At 38.1% G+C, this 24453-nt stretch overlaps 1 long non-coding RNA gene across 1 annotated transcript; it reads left to right on the forward strand.

Annotated features, from left to right (window-relative positions):
* Nucleotides 1-3827: 3827 nt before the first annotated feature.
* On the forward strand, nucleotides 3828-4206 carry LOC143260749 (uncharacterized). The gene is made up of 2 exons (XR_013035048.1): nucleotides 3828-3980; nucleotides 4051-4206. It is a non-coding gene; the product is annotated as an uncharacterized LOC143260749 (long non-coding RNA).
* The last annotated feature ends 20247 nt before the right edge of the window (nucleotides 4207-24453 follow it).

A 24453-nucleotide genomic window follows, 5' to 3' on the forward strand; every position in this document is an offset into this window, starting at 1 on the left:
TCTTGCGCATCGCGACAAGCGTAGGTGGAGACGTCGCCAATCCCATTTCGGTAATCCGACTGTGCCTTGTTTACTCGAACTCTCCGGTGGACCCGACCCGACACGGCGGCCCACGGAAACCGGGCTCGGAATTAAAACGCCGCGACGAGCTCTTCACTGAACGAGTTGCGCCAGGAATCCTGAAAAAGTATGGTAATCGTGTTACGCGATTCACGGCGCGCCAGCCATCTTCGCCGTGCGCGAATCACGACCGCCGCCGGACGAATTTTCGGCGAGTGAGACGTTTAGCCCTCCGCAACGCTGCGCTGCACGCCACCGCCGCCGCAGTGTTTGCACTGAAAAACCGAGCGAGAGTCGATTTCTAAAATTTTGCGTAAGCGGACTTTTTCCTGCCCGAGGTAGTTGAATGTACGAATTTTTTTCTGTTGGCCGCTCGTGAAACTACGCGTTCGTCGGCGCTCGGCAGATTTTATGGCACGCGTTCCTTTCTTAACCACTCTATGAAATGTCTCCCGCTTTTCAGCGATTTTTAAACGTGTCAAGGAAGTTGTATTTCGTGCATTCAGCAGTTTTTTCGAGTAGGTATGCACTGCGCTTTTGCATAAGATTCAATGTTTTTATAGCTATTAATACGTGATGATGATGATACAGAAAGCAATTTCTTTTCTGGATTGTCAAATCTCAGTAGTGTTCAATATACCTGATGCTTTCTTCATCTTAGATTTTAAGCCAATTTTATTGAACATAATAGTGAAAAACTGCATTTTTTCCATTTTATTTAGTTTGTTGTAATTTGCATTTTGTGACTATTATCGCAGTCATACTACATTCGTTGAGCTCGTTTCTTAACATTATTTTAAAATATTGCGTTAACATGTTCATATTAATTGCAATTTGTTTATACTTGGTACCTAGGTCATATATAAAACATATGTATCTGTATAAAACATTTGGAAATGTAGATTAGTTTTTAAATGCCTATACGATCTCTGACAAAAAGTTTCCGATCATATACACTTATCCAAAATTTACAATTTAATCGCATTAAAAGTGTCATACGAGCACGTGGTAAAGTAACAAAATATCTCTCTTGCCGATCACTCAATGATCGGAAACATTTTTCCACATAACAATTTGTTTTCTCTGTGGTTTTTGATAATAAATGAAAGATTATGTTACGTTCTACTTATTTATTTTGTTTAGATTCCACCTACACTCCCCATTCGTCTTACCTGCATATAAGAACAATTTATAACTCCAAAATGCGAATATTCTATATAAGTTGTATATTAGTGTATACGATCGGAAACCTTTTGCCAGGGGTTGTATCTTAATTTAAAGACATGCTTTCTGAATGAAGTTTTACTGTTTTTATACGCAAAAGATTATCCTGGTCGCGTACATAAATGCGAAAAAAGTGATCGCACTTCGCAGAACTTGATTATTAATAACAAATCATTATATTTATGCTATATTTTCACGACAAATTTCGCACCCACGCAGCGATTCAGGTAAATTGATTTAAGGAATTAAAAAGTAGAAAGTTCAACTTTCAAATTTCTTTTTTTTGCCTATTTTATTTACGAATTTAACCAAGATTATGATAACTAAACACTGTGCGGAACATAATTTCCTAATTATTTACATCCCTTAATCCTATAAGTCCTTTATTTTAAATTTGATTTAGATCTTACTTTCTTCTAGAATAAATCGTGAACTTTTCTGCAGTCACTTCTATTATTAGTTTCTACATGCAGCGTTTGTAATCATGCCAAAAGTTAATTAAAGCTACGGGCAAATGAATTGACTTGCAGCACCAGAGTGACTGTTGCGTTTTTAAGATTGCTAGGTGGCAACCTAGGTTATGTAATGCGATTTAAGCAAAGGCAATCGGGATCTAGTTGCAATGCAGAACACTTTGACAGGCTGATCCGTAGCCGGAGCATTTCCGGTTGCTTCGGGAACCGCACACGTATGTTTCATCAGCGGTAGCGAAGGGTGTCGTTAATGTCCTATCCTGCTTCTGGAATGATGTACAGGGAACGACCCCAGCATATTTATGTCCTCGTACTAATGGCTCGGCGATACCCTTCGCGCAGACTACTATCGAGCGTCGTAGCTCACGCGGAATATGTACTAGATGTTTCCTCATACTTCTTCTTCGATTCATCTTCCCACAGATCCTGCACCTTAGATCAACTTATGCTTCTACAATTCTCAATGCTTTATCTTTTCTTCGAAAACTATAACTTCTGCTGAATCGAATGGTGTCCATTCAAATCTGAGAATTAGAAACACACCAAAACCTTTAGAAATATGAATATGATTCCACTTGAGTATTTAGTACAATATTAGAAATGGATGCATAACGTCGGCGGCTTTTTTCTATGGTGACCAAGGAATTAATAGAAACTATTAGGTTTGTGTATATAAAGTGTCGGATTTTTATTTCGTGTAAATGTTTGTCTCCCTGCTTATATTACGTTGTTGTTCATGTTATGACAGCCTTTTACAGTTTTCTTGTGTGTTGCTAGCGTCATATTAGGCCAAAAAGATTTATTTCAAAATCCCGTATTTTGTTCATGTATTTTAAGTTTTATGTCAAAGTTTTTTAATATGCCGCGTACATAAAGTTATCTTCATACAGAGCACTAATCTATACCATTATCTCAGAGAGACGCGATTAGCAAAGACAAAAAATCCTAATTCCGCAAACCTGCGGACTCCATTAACCCTTAACTAGACTGCCAATTACTGTGAGTTAGTAAATATTGCATATTTCCAGATTAGTAAGCGCGAGTAAATTTACATTGAATTATTGTAAACTTGATGAGTTAAAAGAAAATTACATAAATTTTTAAATAATTATATTGCCCTATGTTAATGATGACTTATTTACAGTTGCATGGAGTCCGCGGCCACCACAACCCAGTTAACCGGTTAGCTGTGTTTGACGAGTATACTCGTCATGGAGAAGTGGCAGTATTTTGCGTTATGACGAGTATACTCGTCATGGAGAAGTGGCAGTATTTTGTGTTATGACGAGTATACTCGTCGTGCGTGAAATTGTAAAAATTGTAAATCGTAACATTGTAAAGTACAATTATAATTGTTTACGCACAACGAGTATACTCGTCATGACACAAAATACTGCCACTTCTCCATGAAAAATATATTCGTCAAACACAGCTAACTGATTAATGGACTCCTTGGTTCATCAGCAATATTGGAGAAATTTCAGCTCATTGCTCCAATATTTCATCTCGGATCCAGAGAACTTCTCCATATTCAGAAATATAGAACAATTTATGGATATCATATTCAGCACAATCGCAATCTATTGCAAATAGTGCGCACTCATCCACTGATTTTTTCAATCATCCACTACACTTATTCGAATAGAAGTTAACGTAACTTATATGAAATAATATCGGAATATCACTATGGTCCGTAGAGATTTATCACATTAATTTAAGTAATTGCGGTTATCTTATTTTTGACTTATTTGATACTCTATATCGCGTAACTTGAGTAACTTTCCATACATATTCAATAAATAAATAAAATCATCGAGTTTCAAAACTTTACGAGAATTCACGCTTATCCTTGACGATGCCGAATGTAACGTTGTTTTAATTTGCAAATATCAAAAACGTGTCAAGTTCCACGATATATTAAACGATTCGAAGATAAGCGAGTGGTCGTAGCACAGAAAATCGTGTTTTCCGTTTTATGCTGAATATTAATGTACAGCTAATGTTCGTATTATCAATCGTGCTGCACTTTATTGCATTTCGGCTAGTATAAATAACCGGAGCAAACGTTACAATTCTACAGTACGAATCATCGTACCAGCACCAGCAACAGCAACAAGCATCATGGAAGCTTTCAAACTTATATTCAACGTAGTCGCCCTTATGGTGGTCGCATTCATCTCCTTCGGCTACGCAGAGCCTGAGGCTGATCCCTCTCCGGAAGCGGTAAGCATATTTCTCGCATACTTTTTATACTGAGTCTAATAGACACTCATTCCGTGAATACATTATTCAGGATGCCGATGCTGATCCAATAAACTGGTTGAAGCTGGGAAAGAAGATTGTGGGTGCACTGGGTTAATTCCACAGATGACTCGATCATTCGACTGATTCGATTGTTCGACAAATGATTCGATTGTTCGAATGTCAGAAATAAACACATGAAGTGAAATGCTTGCGTTGTCTTCTGAATGATATAACCCTGTCCCCTATTTTGTTTAACACGATTGCAGGCAGACTACAATAGGACATTCGAGCATCGCAACAGAATCCGGACGTATTATCGGAACAGATAAACGTACACATAAGTCTACAGCGACATTTTACCTTGGCCCGAGCAAAATCCTTATTGATCCTTATATACTTGTATCTGCTTTCGGAATCGTCGCACGGAGTTTGCTTTATCCCTGTATACTGACCGCTAATAAACTTCTAATAGCCCCACTATGCGGCAGAAAGTACTAAAAAGCGGTGAAAAATATTTTCTGATTGAAATCAGATATTTATGCCTAATTTTTTTACTTTTTATAATGTGGCTTTATGTATGTGACCCTATTAATACAAAATCGGTAAGAAAATTCACCTTTTCACAACATGTGTAAGCAAAAATGTAACTATAGAATACAACTATTAAAACTATTAAAAACTAATTTTTAGACTTTATAATTACATATGATCTTATTCATGCGGAACATTTAATGAGATTATTTCTTTAATAATATTTATAAATAGCAACAAAGACATAAAATATAAATATTACTAATTAAATTACAGAATTTGTCTAGATATGTATTACATGGCAAGAATAAAAGTAAAAACTGTTAGGTGACATATAAGTTAACAAATATTAATACTATCGAAATGAAATTTATAGTACATATTTTCCCATCAGTAATTAGATAAATTATGGAAACAACAGCTCTGTGAATAATAATTTTATATTTATAATTTTATATTTAATAATCTTATATAATATATTATGTAAGATTATATTGAAATCGAGTAGCCGTGTTAATAATGGATAAAAACGGAGAAAAACTATACTAAAATTGTGACCGAAATGTTCAATTAACTATCTGTATGATTGTTTTGCAAAAGTGACAAGATTGAATTTATTTAAACTTCTCGTCATTTTTAATATAATCTAAGCTTGAATAAAGGTATTTCTTTAATCATTTCTTAAGGGAGAGTCTGAATTATATTATATAATTAATAATAATAATTATTATTAATTATGAATAATTTCGATATGTCGGAAATAAAAAATGAAGACCGGTCATTTCCACCGGCATGGTGTGTTAAGAACGTCGTCCATCGTTTAGTGTTAAGAACAGGACGATCCTTGCCACTTTTGGGTGTTTCTTGCCCCAAAGTGGTGTGTCTTCGGGTTTAGCCCGAATATCGCAGATGCTCGTGCTATTTATGCTACGCCGGCCAGCCATTCACCCTCGACAAAGGCGGCCTAGGGGAAACGGTAGACGCAGTATAAGGGCCGTTCATAATTGCCAGTGCATTGTGGATATTAATTTAGTGGCTCGTTCATATCGAAAGTAATATCGACCGGCCTGGCCAGGGAAAGTCTAATAGAAGTCGTCGCAAGATGAGTTACTGCCTTTAATTTCCCGATAATAGGTCTCGTGCAACCCTCCTAACCGTTCCCTGCGTCTCGCCCGTCCCCGTAGCACCGCACCCCACGGCCGTCAACCGATTTCCCTTGCTCTTCCTTTCTCTTTCGGCTTGTCTAGCCACTTCGAACCCAACGTGCCGACCTTCGTCCTCGAGCATGGTGTCCTTCGTCCTTGTTCGCCTCCCGCGGGTACCATTGCTTAGAGGCTCGAAAATTGTTCGCTGATAGTTTCCGTACGGGGAACACTCCAGCCAGTAGTTAACTTTGCGGTCCCGGCCATTCATTCCCGCGGAACAACTATTTTATTGGCAAACCCCTCCGCAATAATCCCCCTCCGAACGTTTATCAGTGCCCGACTATGTTTACCCTAGCCACTTCTTCTTTGTCTTATCGCCGCCGTCGACAGAGATCTGTCCTTCGGTGTCGCTCGACGGAAAAACGTTTCCCAGACACTTGTCGCGTCGTTTACGTAACTATAAAAGAGGGGCGAGATACTAAATGAGCGGAGACAGGGCGATGAAACTACATTTATAGAGTTCTGAGATCCAGTGTAATGAAATGTTCGACCACTATACGTTCGCGTGAAATACATAGTGGACTTTGACTTAACCAAGGCATGGATGAGTCGCGGCCCGTGGGCCAAATCTGGACTATGCCTCGTCCCTCATACACTCCCGCGACACGAGAAACGATATGACATTGCTTCTTCTGTGTTTCCACGTGGAACTGTCCATGTTATGTGTAGCAATGTGCATGGGGTAGTAGTAGTGGAGCTTGTGACTTAAATGGGACTTAAACTATTGTGTTTTATTCGAAATTTTATACTTCAAATAAATACAGGTAATCCTCCTATAACACGGTAGATAGATTCCTAGAAAATGCCGTGTTGTGTGAAAGCATGTTATATGAGACCCAAAGTCAGTACAAAAAGGGGGTTACGTACTGAAAACTTATTAAAAACGAACATTTCTTTTTAATTCCAACTTAACTCTTACTAAAAATATAAATGTATGTATAAAACACAGAAAGAAAAAAAACAATAAAAATATTATTTTCTTCTAATGTAATCTTAATTTAATAAATTTCGATGTTCAAAATAAAATTTGGGGAACGTTTTAAATAGAAGAGAAGCGAAAGAAGTTGATACGTTCAGCAAAAATTGGGATTTTTTAAAATTAAATTTTTTGGACATTTCTTTTATTAAACTTGAAAATTAATTTCTTGCGCTTGAATGGCGTACTACACGCGTCGATTTTAGTCTGAAACAAGAAAACATACAAATAATAAAATTAACTAGATACAGTGACTCTTATTAATATTCGGACATCATGCTATTCAAACAATTGTTGCTGGATTCGATTGATTGTAATAGTAAATTTGGTGTTCTTGTTTTATAATATAATAGAACATTCATTGTAGTTTGTAATAACATAAATTTTATTTGTTTATTGCACATACTTTTCTTAATACCAAATAATAAACTAAAATATGTCGAAATTTAACGTCGAAATTCGTCGTAGGATATATATTTATGTTATTAATATAAATAATAATATATAAATATATAAATAATAATATATAAATATATAAATTATAATATATACACACAAAATTAATAACATAAATGTTCAACACACTGATGTATGCAAATGATGATTATAAATGGTAATTGTAAATAATTGTTTTAGGAAAATTCGTCACATTCAGCTTTCAATATTCATTGCATGATTTTTATTACAATCTATTAAGTAAACCAAATCATATGAAATTAAACTTTGTTACGATCTGCAAGGTGTAAGAGGGTTGCAAACACCAACCGCTGCAATAGACCTTGTCTGTTCCATTCTTACATTATTAGAGAAGGTGTTCCGATTCGATGTGTCTTTCATGAACACTGGTGCGGCAATTAACGTGTTAACCGATTGCCGGGCGTATCAATTTTCCTGAAACAATATTTCCTGTCGGGACACCTGCCAGTTTCGGAGTGGATGACTCCACAATAAAAAAGAACCGAAGGAAAACAGGAAAGCGTGTAATTTTGTGGACGTCGGGACGTCCGTCACCGCGTTAACAATATTCCTCGAGGTACAAATTGTACAGGTTCGTTACTTTAAGTGATTGGACAGTGACGGATCTAAAAAGAGGGGAATGCAACCGAAAATGTGGTCGCTCGCGGTTCTCTCTCTCTCTCTCTCTCTCTCTCTCTCTCTCTCTCTCTCTCTCGGCCAATTCCGTCGATGTCATCGGCTTTATCGAATTAGAAAAATGATACCACTTTTCTTGTGTATCCGTACACAACCGGCAAACGGAACGTGCATCGTCACCATACACGATCATGCTGACGTTGCTCGATTCCCCTTGTACCTCTTCTGTCCCTTCTTCAGCCGTGTATAAACGTCACCGCGAGCCGGGCTGTTGCCGCACGTACTTCACTAAGTTTACTCGAGCATTCCAACGATATTCAATCGAAATGAACCGTCCCCGCCCTCTCGCTTTTTTCATGCTTCTCTCACACTCTTTCTCTTTCTCTTATTCTCTCTCTCTCTCTCTCTCTCTTTTTCTCTCTCAGCGTTCCTGAACGTTAACGCTTCCGAGAAAAAATATCGAAGGAACAACCTGCTTTCCTGTAATGCAAATCGACCGGCCGAACGAATTCTATTCCCGGGTACGCTGTGTAAATATCCTCGCAAGAGATTTTATTGGAATTCGTAGATTCCTTACGTCGTGTATTCTGCAGCTTATGAAAATATTAGGGAAGAAAAGATTGCACAGAGCTGTACGAGAGCACCGATCGATCTTTCACCTGTTAACGAATTTTCGTTCCTGCGCGCCAAGGAAGGATAATAATCTCGACGAGTGATTTTAAGCGAAGAGAACGGTATATGTACCATAAAGTTTTTTATTTTCTTTAAATGCGCCAAGCGGGTCTAGTGGGTTCCTTGCAGCAACTGCCTGTTTTTGGGTCGAGTTTACTTTGCGACGAGATTATGAGGCAAATAATGAAGAATAAATGCATATACTTTACTTTTATTGTTCCCTGTTTTTCATACTTTATTATAACCTCTAATATCCCGCTTAAGCAGATTTATATAGACCCTTAATTGCTTTTATTTGAATTAGTTTCACTTCTTTTTAGATCACAGTTTGAACCCCTTGCACTATGTTTTCTTTCACAGCTAGAGTTTTATGTAAAATAGGTATTATCCGCACCAATTGCAACATAAAGGAGCTACATAAGTATTTATTTCTTATAGTAAACATTTTAATTAGTTGATAATAATGGGGAAGTATTTCTAAATCATTCATACTGTTTTGCATTTGATCTATTTATTATTAAAATATACATGAATCCATACAGTTTAATCATTAATGAATACCTTCACAAGAAGGAAAATTTCTATTTACTGTATATTTCCATTTTATTTCGGCTTGACGAAATTGAATACCGCCTATATTTTGCAGATTATATTCGAAGGTTTGTTAATAATAATTCCGACACAATATTATTTCAGCTCGTAAGCCGCAATTATCTTCCGTTCATTTTCCCCGTTTAAGTTACTGTTCGAATTTTTACAGCAATAAGTAAAGTCTTCTGCAATCAACAATAACACCATGTGCACAGAAAGTTCAAATTCCTTTCATAATCTAATTTTCTACGACTTCATACAGTGTCTTATAGCTTTGTTGTGTAGCGTAGGCAGCCTATTAAGCACAATTTTTGCCATGTTCATTCTCCGCGTAATTCCCGTGACTCGGAGCCTCATCTGCCCCAAAAAGCCAAAGACGCCAGACGTCTCTTCTCCTCCCGTTGGTTTACGAGGAAAGGAAGGAACCGCGATAAGAGTGCTCGCCGAAGGACGTTTCCGTTCCGCGGGACAACACGGGAAATCGTTTGAGAATGAATAAAGAGGAAGGCTAATGAGCCAGTGGCTCCGCCGTTCCTCACGCCCGCGACGGAAATTATTTGCCATTTCGGATAAGTACGACTGCAGCTTTCGCGCAAATGGCGAGGGTCAAAACATGGTCCGCGTCGCCTCACGCGGAATTTGCTGTGTGAAATTTGTCCCGTGTTCATTTCTTTCAAACTCGAACTGTTCGTTGTATATCTGAAGAAATTAGCCTAGCTTTTTAGTTTGATTCTAGAGCGTGGGGGCGATTTCAAAGCGTCGTTTTGGAGAAGCACGATCGAGCCGTTTATTTTGAAAGTGGCCTAAGTTTATTTATTTCAAAATAGATATGTAAGAATTTTTGTGTTTTAATAAATTTAAAAATTTTGTAACTTATAACACGGTAGTATAATGTTTCTGTGTTTCTAAGGGTTATATATTACGTTCTAGAGGTTTTGCTGAAATGAAATTTGTATACAGGGTGTCCCAGGTTTTAATGTTCAAACTTTGTCAGTATATTCTATGGTACAAAGTAAGAAAAAAATGTTATGTGAACATAGGTCATATAGAGCTTTATTAAGAAGTTATAACAAAAATTCAGAATAGGGATAGTAATGAACTAAAAAAAAAAATAACAAATAAAAAAAAATCTTCGATCAATGTCAATCATGTATTGTCAACAACGGTTATTAATACATTTCGAAATGTATTAATAAACACAGCTTACATAAAACACACGGCATGTGCTGATATAGATTGACTTGAATAGTCAAGCCAATGCTCGCAGTAACAGCAAGTTGATTACTATTCCTATTCTGAATTTTTGTTATAACTTCTTAATAAAGCTCTATATGACCTATGTTTACATAACATTTTTTTCTTACTTTGTGCCATAGAATACACTAATAAAGTTTGAACATTAAAACCTGGGACACCTTGTATAATGCAGAAATGTAAATGTTAAAATAGCTAGTTCGATGTTTTTGGGGAAATAAACTTAGGCCACTTTCGGCACTGTGGTCATTTTTCTCAAATTTGTAGTGTTCGTTGTACACCTCAGGGAAGTAGGCTAGCTTTTGGTTTGATATCAGGGTATGAGATAACAAATAACCTTGAAATAGCCTTGACATAACCCCAGGGAATTAAACTAGCTTTTGGTTTAATTTCAGGATATGAGGGCGATTCCGACGCGCCACTTTGTGTGCGAGATTGTTCTTGAAAATATTGAGGAGTGCTACTAACAAGTGGATAAATTGTTCTTCATTATTGTAATTGTAATGTATACCGAATGCCGAGTAATGTTAACGCCTATTAATGAACATAATTATAGTTCGTTGTTATAAATCCAACATTTAGGATAACTGTAAGTGCAGTTTTCGTGCAAATGGCTCCACGGTCGTTTCTTTCAAACTTGCAGCATTTGTTGTACACCTTAGGCTGGCGTTTTAGTTTGATCCTATAGTATGACCATTTCAACTCGCAGATGACGGCCTTTCGAATTACAGCGGGTTTGATGGGTAACGAAGGGAAACGGGTGCCGCCACGTTGAATATACATTAGGCCGCTTAAAATAATTCAGGCTCGAATTACGGAGTACGTGTATCGGCGCGCGAATGAATTTATTTGCTCAAACTTCCCCGACGCAGACGGCCGTGTATTTCGACGCCCACCAGTGGGCGCAGTGCGCTGCATTACAGGCTGCACCTCGCACCGCCGAAGGTCACAAATTCCAATAGCGCGAGCCTCGGTTCACACTGACGCTCAACATCGCCTTTATGAATCATTCCTGGGACTTTGAAACTGTCAATGGCACTTCGTTGCGAAAGAACTTTCTATTTTATCAGCGGATTAACGATGGCACACACACAGCTTCCATTCAAAATGCGATAAAAGGGCAACAAAATGTCGAGTATCGAGTTTTATGAGATCGTTGCCAAGAGGGGGCCTTGTGCTGCGAATCCATTGCTATCTGAGTCGCGAGCGATATATTTTATACTCTGTAGTGGCAATTGAATCTGAAACATTTCGGAGAATGTCTCTCTTCATTCTTTTACCCCTTTCTGCAGCGATGAAACTTGTTGAAAAAATCAATTCACTGACGTGAAAGCACTTGGAAAGTAAAGTAAGTGAAAGTAGAAACTTTAGTCTGTAAAACAAGCCGGATGAATTGTTCTGTGTTTATTTACGAAGTTACAATATTTTGAATGTTGGCAACTTTTTGCCTATATTGAGCGACTCGTTGATCATTATCTTCATTTTTGCCTGTGATTTCTAGCATAAAAATAGATTATAATAATTTAAGGAGACGAAGGCGAAGGCTTTACTATAAATTATATTTACTAGATTTTCTCTTGAAGTTATAGCAATTTGAATGGTGAAAACTTTCGCTTTCATTTAATGATCTTAATTAAAGACCTGATTTCTCTGCAGCGAAAATCTCATCCGAATGAAATAACATCCTCGGGAGGTACAAGTGGAGGCTTTGTAGAGCAAAGTCGATAATTATCCGATTTTTGTTCACCAATTTTCAAAATCTTGAGTGGAAACAATCATTCTCCTACAATTTCATGATCCTCTTATTTCAATCGTCGCCTTTGGCCCGAGTTCTAAAGAATCACCCGAATACGACGCATAGATGTCAGCACCTTATTGCGTCTACGCGTCGCGTGTCCTCATAAGCTGTTTTATTTTAAATAGAAACAGAAAAATTTTAACGGACAAAACATACATTACAGCAATGCTTTCACGTTATTCAAATAGCTAAATTCGTGATTTTTCTAGTATAAATAATTGGCGAAGTCTTTAAACTGAAGATTAGTGAATAAATTCGAACTGATTGTGTTATTGATAAACCAAAAAGCATTGCTGTTCCAGCTGAAAGCGTTGAAAATGACAGGAAATTTATAATCATTTTATAATAATAACATCTTCTTTACGGAGCATTTTGTATAAAAATTTGCGTTTACCTTCGTGTAAAATTCAATTTACCCAGGAATTGAAAGCCAAAGACCATTTACAACGTCGTAATTTCACCAAAGCTTCATTAACACAATAAGATTGTTTTTCGCAAGTGCTTTGAAATGTTGAGTATATTCTAATAAGCCACAAACAATTAATAATAAATAACAATAAAATAATAAGAAATAACTCTAGTTACATGTCGAAAAGTCATTGACAATTTCGATATTCGACTTGATATATGCAGATGCAATCATGATATTTTGTTCCACATATGATTGCAACGCATCATTCTTTGAATAAATAAAACAGCTTGAGAAAATTCCTCACAGTCTCTATTTTTAATTAAGTATTAAAATTTGTTAATTAAGCATTACTTCAATCTAAGGAGATGGAAGCAGAGGCATAGCACTGCAAAATGAGTCTACGATTGCAATTCGATTTTTCTTCACGCAATTGTAATTGATTAAGTACTAAGCCATTTTCAGCCTAGCATCAGCGACCCCGCAATTAGTATATTTGAAACAGTATTTCTCTGAATCTTGCACGAAAATCGGAATTGCAGGAGACGCGAACGCGAAGGTGCGTGTGCGCGTATCCGTAGGTAGAAACTGCGACAATGCAAATCTCGTTTCTGGCGTGTAGTTGAGTGGCGTAAAGGGCTTAGCGTTGCGGAGCGGTTGACTAGCGCGAATGCAATTAACCCTTAACTGGTAATGTGAAATTTTGATGCAGCCGCGTATAATTTGGTTAATTAAGAAACTCGTTTATTTATAGACCCGGCCGAGACGGGAAAACGAGGCCAGTTACGAGGGCACACAGTCTCTCGCGGCACTTCAGCCGAAAATCCGAGGCAGCGCGCGTCGCTCCGACACCGCGGAATTCTATTTTATTTCATAAATATAATAGTACTCGATTATTTCGACGTGCACGATAGTACCGGCAACTTTTTCATCGTATCGGTCGGTGATCGGGAAATGGGAAAGTTAATGGAATGGACCGATGCGCGTATATATATACATCGGATTTCGATGAACTTTTAATAACCACTCATAATGAATTTTCAATTGGCTGATAAAAAGCGAGCCCGACAGCTTGCGTATCGTCGATTGAAACGTTGTTCCCGCGAAATTAACCCCTTGTACGAGATTTTCCATTACTTTCGGACCGGTTGGAGGACGCGTCATAATTCTTATGTCTCCTACGGTTTGCCTTTTTTCCATCATCCGCATGATACAGGCGGATCGAGTCAACTGAAAAACAGAATCGATTACTTTCCGGTCTATTAAACGCATGCCGGAATTAAACTGCATATGGGTGATTCTTGATTGCGCTCGACGCGCGTAGGCAACACGTTTCTGATCGATTGTTGCTCCGGCGGGGCATCGAGCCGATACCGAGACGGCCGTCCGCAGATTCGTGAAAAAATCACCGAATAATTAATGACCATCGCGGGGCCCGATATTGACAACATATGCGACCACCGCGCCGGCATGCGAAGCAAATCTGCGGCGACACATGCGTGGAAAATCGCATGCACCGATCGGGGGATGCGTGACATCTGTCCTCGCTTCGCCCGGTTCCAATGCCGGCATTACACGATTCGACAACGTTATGGCCGATGTCTTCATCTAGCTCCCCACGCGGACATTGTTACGCTAGAAGTTATCGAGTTGTCGAGTCAGCGTCGAACGCTTTCGTTCCGGCGTTCTCTAATGGAATTATTATCGGAACGGAGGAAAATTATGAATCGCTTTCTCGGTTGAACAATAACTAAGGGAGATTAGGGAGATTTGGGATTTAGATTTTTTTATACAAAGTGTCCCTGGAGGGTATATACACGCGGACACCAAGTGATTCCTCATGAAAAAACATGAAAAATATATGGAATAACCTTTTTTTGTTTGGGACTTAGTTTCCGAGAAAATCGAGTTTGAAAATTCGCTTTGTAAATACGCTCTTGCGGCTATGATACGGTTCGTCGAGCGATGTATGTCGCCTATAACCGCAAAAGCGAACGTACAAAGCGAGTTTTCAAATTCAATTTTCTCGAAAACTGTGTCCCAAACAAAAAAAAAGTCATTGTGTATTTTTGTCATGTTTTTTTATGAAGAATTACCCTAGTGCACACTGGTACATAACTTTCAGAGACACCGTGTATAGCGAAGAAAGGGCAGAGTTGGACAGAAAATAGTCTGATTAATAATTAATGATTATGATAATCATGTTCTTGATTAATGATTTGTTCTAGTAATGATTAATTAATTAATGTTATGATTACCATGAGTACTTTTCGTAATCAATTAGAAAAGCAATCACAAAATAATCGATTACTACTCAACTCTGAGAACACCATATTGTGCAGTATTCATAGTTGTTTCAACCGAGATTAATTGTTTTTCTCGCTGCAAGATGTACGTTTTTACAAAGTACTGTATATTGATTTTTACGAAGCTCAATATATTTTACATGATAGTTTATTCAATATTATTTACACAGTCCAATTCGTTGGTGTCGATTTAGGATGAAGTGTCATTACAATTATCGTTTGAAAATTTGATATGAAAAATATAGCATAAATAAACAAACAGAACTATTTAATAATAATATTTGTTTCTATATGTTCTAGAAAATTACATTCTTCCTACATACAGGGTGTCCCATAATTATGTTAACAACCGGAAAGGGGCGATTAACACTAGATTTACGGAGCACTAAAAGCAGCTGTTTTATATTAACTTGTAAAAGTAACGATAACATATTTATTCTAATTTTTAACGAGTGTTATTATAATATTTGCCGCATGTAATATGTTGAATAAATAACTCATAAATATATGATTACAATCTGAATAGTCATAAATTTAAAAATTAGTGACCCGTCATTTTGACGGGTTCCGTAAAGCCCATTGCTGAAGAGCCAGAATCATCCGAGAATGTCATGAAACGGATAATCGAATCAGCATTAATTGCAATAGCCAGCAGCAATCAACTTATGTTTCCATAAAAAGTAGAACGAGACGTTCCAAACGCAAAAAGAATCGCGAAAATATGCCATCCGGTCCTCTGCCCTCGCCGAAATTAATAATTCGTTTGTACATACAATTTGGAGCGCAATTTCCTGATCGCGGCTCCATTACGAGTATCGCGTTCGACGATAAAAACGGTATCTCCTGTCGGCCGATAACGATAATAGAATCCCCTCCCTCTTAAAAAAAGGACGAATTAGAAGAAGGGTAGCGAGACGGAGAATCGGGAGATTTAAACGGCGGGAACGGCGAAAAAATGGAGCGAAAGGGAACGAGAAGAGTAGAAAGGGAGAGAAAGAGGGACAAATAGAGTTGAAGAGAGAGAGAGAGAGAGAGAGAGAGAGAGAGAGAGAGGGAGGATGGAGAGAGAGAAAGAGATAAAGAAAGAGAAAGGGGGAGAGAGAAAACGGTGGAGAAAGACGGAGGCTGGCCGGTAGAAGGGGGATAATAAAAGCCGAAGAAAAAAGAGAAAAGGTAGAAAAAATTGATACGATGAGGAAGGTAGAATGCAGAAGGAAGAGACGGGGCGGAAAGGAGGAGGGTGAGGAGGTGAAAGGATGAAGAAAGAAGCCAGCGAGTATCTCGCAGTACGGTAGCCACGCCAAAGGTGTATCATAGCAGGGTCCAAAGTGTCGGATGCTCGTGGGATGTTCGGGGCCGTGAGGCCCCTTGCCAGTCAGCTAGCTCGGTGGAGGTAGAGAGTAGGTGCCTTTCCAGGGAATCGAACGGGTGCGACGAGGATGGAGCGACCGGCCAAGAGAGCGCGAAGCAAAAGGCGAAGAACCGAGGGCCGGAGGAGCGGGGAGGCAGTCGGCGTTCCGTCTTACCTTGTAATTTACTCACCGCGGGCCCCAGGCTATCCATCTCGTGGCATAACTCAGGGATGGGCCCATCGGACCATCGAAAATGTCACTTCTCGCGGGGCACCGTCGCTCCCGATGAATTTCGAATCGCGTGCGCCTTCCTATTTCGCTCGTTAAACGCTCATCCGGACTCGCAGATGCACGCTGCCCAAAATCGCCAAAATCCTGTCGAAAATGATTACCACGGACTCTACGGCAAATCGCTATCACGGCAACGGAATCGTTTCATTTTTACTTGTTAGTCGTTTAAACGCATCGGTGATCATCAAATGTTTCGAGGATTTTGCGGTCATGAAATACGTGGTAGAAATAATGGAACGCGGCGAAAGATGCCGGTAGATTAACGTGATCCATCGAAAATAGATTATGAAATGCTAAAAAAGTACTAAAAAGTACTTCAAAGATAAAGATAAATTGAAAATATTTAATTCTTTCTTTTGACTTTCGACATGCGACGAAAATTCATATCCTTTGAGAAGCAACCGAGTTTGTCGATATTTCTATTTTTTTTTTTAATGCTGCGGTAAGTAAGTAACTATTGTTGCATAAGATAGTACAAAATAATCGAGTCTTACTGTGTTGCATCGTCGAATTTGGTATTCCATTGGAGTACGATTATTTAAAGTCGTTACACTTAGGATGATTCTGCATTCCGAAATGTTTCACTTTCATCAGCGAAGCTAGATAACGAATTTCTATATCGATTTCACGCATTTTACACGGGGCGAATTCTCTGTAACACGATGTAACTTTAACAGATTACATCATCCGCAGTTTTTAACTGTTATTCCAAACAGTTTCATAAAATGCAATTTTTTAAATCGAATTCAGCAACATCAACACTGTACATCAGTTCTATTCAAACTTCTAACGAGATTGAATTAAAAAAAGGGTTAACGAGGCTCGGAAAGAGGAGTCCGTCTCAAGATACATAGACGCCGAAGGAATGCAGAAAAGGGGTCTGCAGGCGGTGGCAATCGGTGGATTCGGGTAGCGTGACAAATAGCGTTGCGCGAGATAATGGAATTTATGATAGGATTATGCAGTCGCGTCTATTGTTTCCAGGGCTGTGTATCGGGCCTGTATCGCGCGGAGGTGAGCCCGATGCTCGGACCCGACCGATACGCCGGCGGATAGCGACTTTTATCCGCGTTCGGCCGAGCAATCGCTCAATTACGCGGCGGCGACTAATCTCGTTAGAATCCGCACCACCTACTAACTGTCCATTGTTCGTCGGAAATTATTGTTCAGGAAGGTTGCGAGACCGCGGAGGAAGATCGCAATGGCGGACGGGTTGTGGAGAGAACAGGCGCGAGTCGCGGGAGAGTCTTGCGAGTGGCGCGGCTAGGCACAGCCCTGACTTCGAAGCCGAGCTTCAATACAACGCTGCATACGTTTAGCTAAATTACACTTTATACATACCATTATTATTTCATGGGTCCCGCTGATGCGCCCTCTCACGGCTGACGCCTTTTTCTCGGCCCTTCTCGCACGCCGCCGCGATCCACACACCGGTATTTATTCCCGCTGAATCGAAACGAATGATTTTTTTAACGGATTCGCCGAGCAAGTAGTTTTATGATGTTACGGCCGACCGGTGGAATTACAATTTCGGAATTTCTACAGATCCGGCATGCAAATGATGCCCTCGGGGCGAGCAGAGAATGCAACGACTGCATTATTTCATTGCACGGGCAGTACATATCTGCGATGCCAACTGTATCTTTCGCGACGGCCAGTAATATCCTATCCGAGTTAGAGATGTTTTGATATTCGTGGACGAGAAAGGTATTGCTTCAGTTCGTTAAACTGTTCCGACAATCGACAGGCATACCCGATTATTTTCATCGTAATGCAAATCGTGCACTTGAGAAAACTCGGAAATGCTTTCTGGAAGGCTCAAGATATGAAACATGATTTTGTTAATCGAACTTGTTGATAAGAAGGATGTTGTTCATAAAACTGGTTCAAGTACATGCATTTATCTACAAGGATAGTCAAAAACAAGCACAGTGTCGCACGAATCGTAATCGCTATGATTTAACACTAGTAGTACCGAGCCCTAAGTTGGACAACGTCAAAAATAGGTTTATCCAAATTTTGTGCCATTTCTGTTACAATTAGTTTGCGGATCATTATACAAAATGAAAAATCGTCTAAGTTGATTGTATAAAACATACGTAAAATGTTTTTCATCTTTCAATAATTTTGTTAAATTGTACGTCATACAAAAACATTCTTTAATTCTTCTAATATCTTTACAGCATTGTCACTACATATTTCCAAATCTGCATAAAATCCACAGTGTAATTATAATACACGTTTCACAATATAAGGAAGTTTATCAATTTCTTTGTAGGAACATTTTTATAGTTTCATCAACTCTGAAGGAAGAAATCCGACGCAATTCGTCATAAATCAGTTCAGTTGATAATAAGATTTTCCATAAATGTCTCGGTAACATTCTCACAGCGACAATTCGTAAATCACGTTTACTAAGTTGCGCTCGTTTTGCGCTTCAATTTCCCTTCGCGGGTTTTTCGCCGGTGAAAGGTTAGAGAAAAACGCGGAGAAGAAATGGGATTCACCGATCGACCGTTAAAACCATTCCGGAACGTCAATGGTTTTTCAGCGGAGGAACTTTCGGATCACAAAGACTCTTTGCCGTAAGTAATCAGACATGCAAAATCCTTCTTTTGTGAGCCCAATCTAGACCGTCTCCGCTCGTTCAGTTTCTCCCTCCATCTTGGTCTACCGGTCTTAATCAAAGCCCGCTTCTTGATTTCAACGATACTTTTTGGCTGGATGTTTCCTTGATTCGGGTCCACCAGTAATTATTGTTGGCGATCGATCGGTTATTTTAGATATAGGTTCAAACCTCGATTCGATTCAAAAGGAGCGACACAATTCTGACAAAATCCGAATATACAACAGTTACGCATTATAGTTACATTTAATTAAATATAGCCATATTTAATTTTTATTGATTTGTACAGTAAATCATTTCGCGTGTGGGTTGTTTTAAATTGAGATAATTGCATGCGAATCGTTTTTAGACAACAGAGAATTTTGAAATTGGAGTCTAGGTTTTATTGTATTACCATCTTTAAGATGATTTAAAATTTTCTTTTTTATACATTTTTGTACATTTATATATTTTTATATCATATATATTTTTCTTTTTCATATATTGTCGTCATTTTAATTAATACATAAACAAGAGATTATAAGGTCTTCGTAAGTACTATTTTCGATCAACTACAAACATTTTAACTACCGATGTTATTTAGATGATTACTTCTTGGAATAAATCGTGTTATTTGATATGTAATACGATGACGTGCAAATAGTTTTTTTCTGAAACGTTTTATGCGCTGCAGAGAGTAAAACCATAAATTCACACCTCTACATAAAATCGTAATTTTCACCGTTTTCTTAACTACGCTAAGTTCGAAATTATGCACTTTCTCCTTAATGCGTCGGTATTACTTCACTTTTCCCTACATCAAAAGTACATACCGCGATTTAAGTAGAAAAAACCTTTTGGTAACGAAGAGATGCTGTACAATAAGATGTTACGTGAAATTGTGGGGAGTGAACGAAACAAAACCGGAAAAAACGTAAGTAATGGTCGTGCTGGTTGAATGTTACATGGTTTTACGGAGGGTTGAAGCCGACTTCGACCACGAACGAGCTTTCCGGAGTCATTAAATGGAAGCGGCGTATGATGTACGAGCTATATCGGTCTCCTTTTTGCTGACCTTCCTTGAAAAAAAAAGACTGTATTAATCTGCGACAACATTCTGCGCCGGCCTTCTTCATCCCCGTCCCTCCTCTTTTCGCGGCTTAAAGGAACGTTTCAGGCTAAACTACCACTAAGGTTGTCATATTGCTCCCGATCTCGAATCTGAAATTCAAATGGCCGGCGCGCCATGACTTTCAAATCTATCGATTAGCAGATAGCGCCGCGAACAAGTACAAATTCACAGTAGCAGACGGGATGCTCGCGAATATTTATGATTTCGAAAACGGAAGAGGGTAATAGCGGCGGCCAAATGAAAAATTTATTCCGGGGAAGGCCGTCTGTCATTTCGCATCCGAGCACTGCAAGCTTCCGTTAATGTCCTCGAAGGTATTCTTACCGCTTCCCGATATAAGCACTCCACGGATCCATAGTTCATCCATCGTGTTTAGATCGTCAAACAATTCGACTGAATTTAAAGTGCAACATGGTTGAATAAGTAATTGAGGTCGGAAATTATAACTTAACTTTCATGGAATTTGTATCGTGTTCGCGGAATCGACGGTTAATGTGTCAAGAAATAATTGTGCAGTTTTTTTCGAGACATTAAGACTGTGAGCTTTGATTAGCAAAATGAGAATTCGCGAAAAGGACGGCGGTCTAATTAACCCATTTGCCGTACACTGATGGGTCTGACTCGTGATAAAGATTTCTAATAATAACCTGTAAGTACAAGAGTTTTATCCCGTTCTTTTAACTTGATATAAAATCAAATTATCAAGAATAATTACAAAGTATCAACCACGATAGAACACCTACTTTTCCTCTGCCTAGAACACAGAAACCACCGCGAACACTTAAAAATCGGCACAATGGTAAAGAAGAACCTTCCAGAAGATAAAATTACCAACTTCATCAAATACCTACAAAACGCAAAATTATCTACTGGGATAGCATAACAGACTATACCGTCGCTAAAAACGTCGCTAGCGACTCTAAATAAAATCCGAGTAAAGAAAGATTCTGTTCTTTTGTTATCAATATTTGAGCATTCAAGTAAATGTAGGCACACGATTAATATAAATTTTCTTTTTCCTCCAAGAAAGAGTTACAATCGAAAAAGTTCTGATCATTGTAATTGTGAAGATAATGACACCGTAAGAGCTTCACGGCAGAAGTATGTGATGTATTAGACATTGTCTAAAATCATTTTCGATGTACAAAGAATCACAGTTCTAGATATCAATCCATATCGAAGGAAGTCCCGAATCACCAATTCAAATCGACGTGATCGAAATAAATTCCGTAAGTCATGAATCCAAATAACATGTATCATTTCAGAGCAAGAAGCAACGACGAGTCGGGTAATCGTCGCCCGATCGCGCGCAAATCCTCTATTTAAAAAGATTTACTTATCAGCCGTCATGTAAGACGGTAATTAATTATTTGGCCCGGGGCCGAGCGGCGCGGACCGAGAGAGAGGCCGAAATTAATTCAATTTAATCCACGTCCACGCGAGGCAGGCGCGAAGATTCAGGTTCTTGGTGCTCTTTCTTCGCGGCCGTCGTGGCAAAAACAAACGGGGTGGGAAAGGGAGAGAGCCGGACAGAGAACGAGAGGGAAAGATAGAGAAAGAGAGAAAGAGAAAGGCTCCGAAGGCCACTTATGCAAAACACAGCCGGCAGCAATTAAAACTAAGTAACAATTAGACTTAAAGGGCGAGGTTCCGGTTCGAACACGTGACCCTTTAATGCGCCGCGAGTACAAAAGCAGATCCGCAGGCCTTTTCTTCAGGTTCCAAGTCTTCCCACCCCCGTTTCTAACCTGTCCTTTCACACTTACGCGTTTCTCTTTCTCTCTTTGCGCTCTGTCGTTCGTCCACCACACACCATCCGGGTCGATGATTTTTAATGGTAACTTTTGAACTATGACGAGCATCGAAACGTAATTTTTAGTAAAAGACTATATAAAAAAACATTTTGATTTGTAATAATTTATAACGATTTAAATGTTTAAAGATATTCTTCGCTAATTCTAGAAGATTTTCATGATTCTCATTAGAACATTAAACACTATGTTTTCAATAAATTAGAAATAGTAGTTTATAATTTAGAGAAGGTTGTACTTTGTGAGATTAGAACATTGTTATCGGAAAGGTCTTTTTTGTAATATAATAAACAAAATGAAAGTGAGCTGGGTTTGGCATTTATTAATACATTTCTACAGCGTATAAAATTACTGAAAAATTTCGGAGGTAATGAATTTTATCAAAAATTTGCCAATATGAAGGATCAAAATGACGAGAAAAAATGTTCTTTCAAAAATTTGATGCAGTTTAAAAATATGCTTCTCTCTTCTAATCTTTTTAGAATTTGAATACATTTGAAGAATGTGATAATAAATAACAAAAACTGTCTACGTTGTTTATGCACTATAGAACAATTATGATAATTAACAATTTTCTAGTTTCGTAGAGCAATTACTGAATTCTTAAAACAAAAAGAACTTCAACTGGTCATCACGAAAGTAAATAAATTTACTATTCAATTAAAAATTGAATCCATCACTACAATTGTTCTATTAGGATAACCGAACGAAGAATACTTCATCTATAACCTGGGATCATTTCAGTCAAACTTTTATAGTATTTTCGAACAATGAACCACTGATTCGGCTGTATCTATATTCACTCTTCGACGAAATCCGGCACAGTGAACTAGTTTTGTAGTATTACTTTCCCCGCCGCCTACTTGACGCCAAGCTAATTCGGTGGTATGAAACCTAAGCGAGCACGTCAGTCAATTTGCTTTTTATGACTACGGCCATACGTGATACGATAGATCCAAATAGATTAAATGTTTTTCCAACTAGAATTCTGATTAAACATTAATTTCATCATTTTCAAGATTAACAGACATTCTAAAAGCACTATGAAGTAGCTGTCAATCTGAAAAATTGCTTCTTTAAGAAAATATTACTGAATTCTTCGATCGAAACTGATGTAGGACGGGTCGGCAGGACTTGGTCGTATTTCGGAATGTGAACGGGCTTAAGTATGGCTTTCAGTAAGTGCAGAGGCAATTTGACGCGGCCACGCTTTGCCGTAGCGCAATCTCTGGTAGCCAGAAACGCGGCCACGCCCCGAATCGCAGCTTTGTCGAGTAATAATTAGCGATATCAATTAGACATTTCCTCTCGTCACTGGCAATTTAGCCGACCGCTTTGCCTTTTTTGCGTCCTGTGCTGCTCTTCCTTCGACCGCCTCGGCGGCAACTATTTCATCTTCTCCGGATATTCGCGCGCGCACTTCTTCCACATATTATGCACCGGTCGTTTTTTCAACGGAGAATGTGTTTTTCAATTGCGATAGCGAATGGCAAAACACATTATTCTGAATACTAAGCTTGAGCAATTCTGCAACGTAATACAAATCGCAGTTAAAACGTAATAACATAATTCAGACACTAGTGGTCCAAATTATTATTATTTGTTTAATTAATATTTATTACTAATGTTATTAATATTAATATAATAATAATAGTAATATTTATTACTTTAATTATTACTAATGTTATTACTATTAATATAATAATAATACTAATTTTTATTATTATATTAATAATAATTAATAATAATTATTACTAATAATAATAATATTTCTTACTTTATTTCTTACTAATTAATATTATTATTTGTTTGCAAATTGAAAGTTTAATTGTTCTATATAAAAAGATTAGTTATATTGATGAAATCTCTTTTATTTTCAATAACCGTTGCCTATCTTACGGGCAGCTGACGGATGCTGTGATGAATTCATCGATTCATTTTTGTACATCTCCAATTTAATCCAACATTGATTGCCGGCCGTCAAAATTTATTGATTCGTGAGAAAAATAATTCTTGAAGAAGAAACAGCTGGTTTTATCTTCCCAAAAAATAACTTTAAATGCTTATAAAAAATTGAACAACTGATATATCTAAAAAATCACATGTTACATTGCAGAATAAATACTCTATGCAAAATATCTGCATGAGATTTGAAGTAAATCGGATGTATAGTTCCAGTAATTTCTTGATGACCAGGTTGAAAAATATAATTTCGAGAAAAACATAAAAGAAGTTTTAAGAGAACTTCACTGTATGATAAAGCAAGATTTTCTAGACTTTACCATCAGCCACTAAATGTTCGAATTTCGAAATATCGCTTCGACGTAATATTATGCACACTAAAAACCGCAAGAAAATCAAGAAAAGAGAATCGGTTTTTTTGAACCATTAAAGTGGTATGCCCCCGTAATTTCTGGCGGGAAGCGA

The sequence above is a fragment of the Megalopta genalis genome, chromosome 19, assembly GCF_051020955.1.
Source record: "Megalopta genalis isolate 19385.01 chromosome 19, iyMegGena1_principal, whole genome shotgun sequence".
In the NCBI taxonomy this organism is placed as follows: domain Eukaryota; kingdom Metazoa; phylum Arthropoda; class Insecta; order Hymenoptera; family Halictidae; genus Megalopta; species Megalopta genalis.